Source organism: Helianthus annuus, chromosome 4 (assembly GCF_002127325.2).
Source record: "Helianthus annuus cultivar XRQ/B chromosome 4, HanXRQr2.0-SUNRISE, whole genome shotgun sequence".
Classification (NCBI taxonomy): Eukaryota; Viridiplantae; Streptophyta; class Magnoliopsida; order Asterales; family Asteraceae; genus Helianthus; species Helianthus annuus.
In genome coordinates, this window is record NC_035436.2 from 15227440 (window position 1) to 15233439 (window position 6000).

Sequence of the window (6000 nt, forward strand, 5' to 3'; positions counted from 1 at the left end):
GTGGCATGGGTTTTGATTAGATTAAACAGTAAAAATATATGAAAATCCCATAAGTAAATGAAGTGGCATGGGTTTTGACAGTAAGTCATCTTCTTCCATTATAAAAAAAAACGTAGACTTTAATTTTGAATAATGCATGGTAAAATTCAACCATTAAGTTCCATATATCATTCATAATGTTTTTAAACAGGTTTTATAACAAAAAGGTATGTTACAGCGAAAAGGTCGCGCCAGGGTTTCGAACCCGTGACCTCTACGTCACAACAATAGCGCCAACCCACTAGAGTAGATTAACAGTTTTCATAAGGTTTCGATTTTGATTTCATTTAAACTCAATCTATCTGTCATCTTCTTAATTTAGAAAAAAAAAAAAAGAACATGTGTAACTGTTAGTTATGCATATTACGATCACTTCTTTTTCTAAAACAGAAACAAATTCCCAGCACCAACCTCATCTTTTATTAATAGAACAAACAAAATCAGTTATCTTCTTCATTAATCAAGAACCAAAAATGAAACTGTTAGTTATAAATCCTCGATTTTTAGAACATTACCAGTAGTTAGAATTGGTTAAGCGACTAACAAAACAACAAGGAAAACAAGGATTATACCGAAACACATCGAAGGAACGATCCCGTCGTGTGCTTCGTTCGTCTCCGGCGACGGCAGTGGTAGTGTCGAACAGAGAGGGTGTTTGTGAGTGAGTGAAAGGGTGTCGAGAGGATCGATTGCGGGTGAAAACGGTGACAATGGTTCGGTTTATATAGTTGTTTACAATCCTCGTGAGTTTGGAAACGATTGGAGATTGATTTGTATGAAAGATTATAATAAAGTCTAGGTTCATGATTTGTTAAAAAAGGAAAACGCGTAATCGATTTATATCCCGAGTAATCAGCGAGAAAGAAAAGGAAACAAGAGAACTGTTTTTCTTGGGCGACAAACTTTGAAACAATCAGCGAAACTTTCGTTTAATTAAATTACAAAGGAAATGATGTTAGCCAGATATGATGAAGTGGTGGAGCGGTTGGTATGTTGTGTTTGTTCGTAACGTTGAGACCCGGGTTCGATTCCTATTTCCGCTGTTTCAATTTTGTTACTTATAAGTTTCAACTTTTAAAAGTTACATTTTAGCCCTTTAGTTTTCTCTAACTGTACTAACTGAGATATAACTTTAATTAACCAAAACTCATTCCAAATCAACTAACTAGTTTATATTAACGATTTTAAATTGCAAAATATTTGTTTAATTATTAATTAACTAGTTATAGAAATATATATATAACCACTTTTATATATTAGTTTACTTAGTTAAACGAATAAATGAATAAATAACCATTTTTATAACCGAATTAAATTAGGATACAAATCTTTCAACGATTATTCATTTCGCGAAGGTTTTTGAGTTTCAAGAGTTAGGATCCGAATTACCTTATGGGTTTTAATTAGTTTAACGAGTATCAATTGTCGATCAATAAAGAATCAAGACTAATATATCGTTCAAAAATGTGAATTTGATTACAGTTGCACACAAGTCTAACATGAATACACGAAATGATTAAAATAATAACCTCGTTTTCATTATGATCAATAGTCTCGGATTACAAATTGAAACGAAAGACTACAACGAGAGTACAAGTATCTAAAAACGAGAACTACAACTTGACTTGCTAAAATAAGAAAGTACGAAAATGCAGAGCGTTACATTGGGACCCACACTTCACCACTTTTGCCAACCAATGAAGTTGGGTGTTGAACGAATCGCTGTCCGATCGGACTACCATCCGATTGAACTGCCGTCCGTACCATGAAACACCTAAACTTCCACACTTAATCGATTTTTCAAACATGTTTAATGCACTAAGGATGCCACCCGACCGGACTACTGTCCGATCGAGTAACAACCTGCTGAGAACTTGTTCTCGCTGAAGTGCCCAGCCGAACGGGTTGCCGGCCGATCGAACGACCGTCCGATCGACCGACCTGAAAGGTAGAGATACTTCAATATTTTCAAAATGCTACAACAAAAACTTCAAAAGTTAAACCCTCATATACAAACACATCCCTCTTAAAGGAAGAAACAATCCACTCGAAAGGCCACCTGGTCGGATGACCATTCGAGCGGACTACCAACCGAACGAACGGCTGTCCGATCGGACTATCGTCCGATCGAACTGCTGTCCTACCCACATACACTTGTTTTCGTTTTACGCGTCTGTAACACCTCGAAAATTCATGTCCAGTATTGTATCGACACGTGTCATGGACTTAAAACGTGTAAAGGAATGAATTAGAGGGACTAAAGTTGACAAACGGGGGATCTATGTGTGTAAAAGGATTCAAAATGTCAACAATGAATAAATATGTCTTTCAATAACCCTACATGATGTAAATACCCTTAAACGAATAAATCATGGATCATACGAAGCTAATCGTGAAAAAAGTGAGGAATTACAAACTACAGGGGCTAAATGTGTCAACATGTTTAAAGTATACCTCTGAGTGATCTTTTAGCAGACCCGAAGCTTTGTAATGATAAATTATACTCACAAGAATGTGTGATAAAAATTTCACAAGGTTTCGATAAAGTATGAGAAAGTTATGACAATATTCGTATACGAGGGGTTAAAAGCGTCAATATTGAAATTTAAGACTTTTCGGTGAACGTATGAATAACCGGGGACTAAACAAAGTTGTTTTATGACTTGGGGTCCTTAAAAGTCAAGTTTGGGGGTTTATAGTGCAAGAAATGAGCCAAAAATCAAGTTTGGAAGGACTAGGGACCATTTGTGCAATTATTGAAACTTTGTAACCGGGTCAGAGTACCCATGCGGGGTGCGTAAGATCCTTATGGATCCTTACACGGGCTGCCTCAGGTCCCCAGATACAGAAAATGTTGACAGCTGCCTGTTAAAGCCTTGTAACCGACTTAAAATGGTTGTTTTTGATTCTATGGGCTTGTTTGCTGGTATATTAAGGCCTAGGGACACTTGTAATGATCCCATAACATTCCTAGACTTGTTTGGCATGATCCTAATGATCCAAGAAACCTATATAAAGCCATGAACTTTGGGTTTTCATTTACTCATTCACTTGTAACCATCACAACTCACTTCTTGGAGGTTCCTGGAGCTCAAGCATCTTTTCTAGTGATCATTAGTTGTGCTTAGGACTATTGTAAGTATGCTTAACCTCCTTTAATTCAGTTTTGCTTAGTTTATTAGCGTTTAGTCAAACCGTCGTAATTAAGATTTGACTTCGTCATTAATCTTAATTGCTCCAGTCAAATTTCATTATGAAAGTACCCATGAGTTGGTAATTATGTGGGCATTAAACCCCTAAAAGGTCACCCTCTGATTCCCACTCTAATTAGGTCAATTGTCGAGTCAAACTTATTATAAAAAGTCAACAGAAAGCTAATTTTCGAATAAATGCATAATTAGCAATGTAGAAGCTATGCAACCTGTTTTAACATTAATATAACTTGGTAATTAACATAAGAACATGTCTAAACATGTTCAACTCGACAATTTTCAGTTTAAGCTCGGTTCGGGACCGAAAGTCGCATAGTTTGACTTATGCTTTGACTTTCAGTTCTGACCCGTTTGAGCATGAATTAGGAATGCCTTAGAGCTCTATTAGGACCAAGTTACCTATAAGTATAACTCTCTGAGATTATACAACTTGGTTCATTAGTTATCCGATTCATATGCATGATTCTGTTAAATGCTTAAATGTTGACTATTATACCCTCATGACCTTAAAACATGAATTTTGAAAATATAAAAGAGTGGAAACCTTAGGTACTGATTTATAAACTTGTCCCTAGAATTTGACATCAGTTTGAGGTCTAGATTAAGAGTTATGCTCGTTAGCGTAATTAAGAAGCTTTTAAGTAAATAAACCGCATAATTAGCATATAGCCTATCTAAACCCAATTTTTGATATCAAACTTTTTACCCACTGATGTTATATAATAATTTGGGATTTTTGAAGATTTTTATTTATTTTTAGGCTGAGCATAACATAGGGTTCTAAGCTTGATTCGGTAATTGCCGGTTTTGCCCTTTTGGGCTATAAAATAAGTTTTACAAATCCTTTTGACCCCAAACTTTTTTTCTACTGATCTAATATGATAAATAAAGTATTTTGAGCCTTCTGGAATAATAAAAATATCAGCTTTTCCTTAAAAACCCGGAAATGGCTCCAAATCGCCTTTTTAAGCGTTTTTAACGCGTAGTATGCATTAAAACCATTTTATAAATATAAGGTTTGATGCTTACTGGTATTTTTAATAAATATTTACATTCTGACAGTAAACAAAGGTCTTAAGCTCAGATTTTCGATTTTGACCTTTTAGGCTTATGTGAAATTACCAAAATGCCCTTAAGATGCATAGTTTGGTCATAAAGGATAGATTTCACATATAAGTTATACCTTACTAATATAACTTAGTAAGTTGAGTATTTTTACTGATTACATCAGGTCCGAAACTCAGAATTATATTTAAACTCTTTTATAACCTTTTAAATGACCAAAATACCCTTTCGGGGCGTAATTTGAGTTTAAATTCACTTGGGGCATAATAGAAGATATCTTTCTGATGTCACAACATATTTAAGGCATATTAACTTAGGAAACTTACATATGGCTCTTATGGTTACCCGTTACTCATGTTTCGCGTTCGGATCGGCGTATGTAACTAGTTTGCATATATTAGCCGAAACGGGTCAAACCATATCGTTTTTGTCTCAAAATCCAGAATGTGTTTAAGATACCCATATTAAACAAGCATGCAAGCTTGTCGGGTCAAAACCACATTCTAAACCGGTCGTCGCTTTATCATGCGTTTGAACCGTGTATTTCTTTTGAAAACTAACCGGTCTAACTAAGCTTAATTAAAGACCCGTTAGGATTCTAATAGGTTATTAAAAACCTTCATTCCAGATTAGGAGCCCAGTAAAAGCTACGTGCACTTGCTGTATTTGAATTATACTATTGCTCAGGTAAATACCCTTAACTTATTTTCCCTATACGGGCTTGGGATACGGTACTATAAAAGTGCCGCTTGGTCGGGTGTATGTAGTCATTTAAATCATATTGTGATTTATGTATTTACATAACCTGTTTGATATGTATTATTTGGTGTATGGCCCTTGGGGGTTAAATGACCATGTCCCGGATATCCTTGGCATCATTCATGAAATGGCCACGACCTAAGCACGGGGTGTAGGCGTACACCTGACAGTTGCATTATGTAAAAACTGGTATCCCACTATAAGGAATCGACCTTGTGGGCATTATACCTGTGGCGTGTCAGTTAACTTAAGTCCGGCCCTACAAACCGGCCCTAATGGACGACAAATGAGTAAAACTGTATACAAGATTATTTTGAATAATTGTCCCAAGTTATAAAATATTTTTGCCGAAGTGCATTTAAATCAATTTTCAAACTCTTTTCAAAATGAGTCAGTTAAGTCGTATTTACCAGTGCAAACTGACGTATTTTCCAAAAAGGCTAAGTGCAGGTACTAAACGAAATAGGCTGGCTACTCCAGGCATCATTACTCAAGTCTCGCAAGCTTTTGATGTCAAAGTCTGTTGAACAATTTTTCCTTTTTATTTGATCCGCCTGTGGATCTGTTTCGACTGTTTGTGATACTTAAACATTACAATTTATTCAGTTGAAATAAATCTATATCTTTTGCTTCCGCTGTGCATTTATATGTTGTGTTGTTTGACTATGATGATATCAATTACGTCACGATACTCCCCACCGGGCCCACCGGTGACACGTGGAAAATAGGGGTGTGACAGCGTCACTTATCGTTATGCTGGCAATCTAATCAGGCTAACCCTACTCTCAAGCGCTCCCTTCAATCCATCAACCGCTGTGAGTATACTCGATCCCTTTTTGCTTTCGCACTTTTGGGTGTTACATACGTTACTTATTCAAAATCACAAAGGAACACACTACGCAATACATTAAACGCTAACCGATAT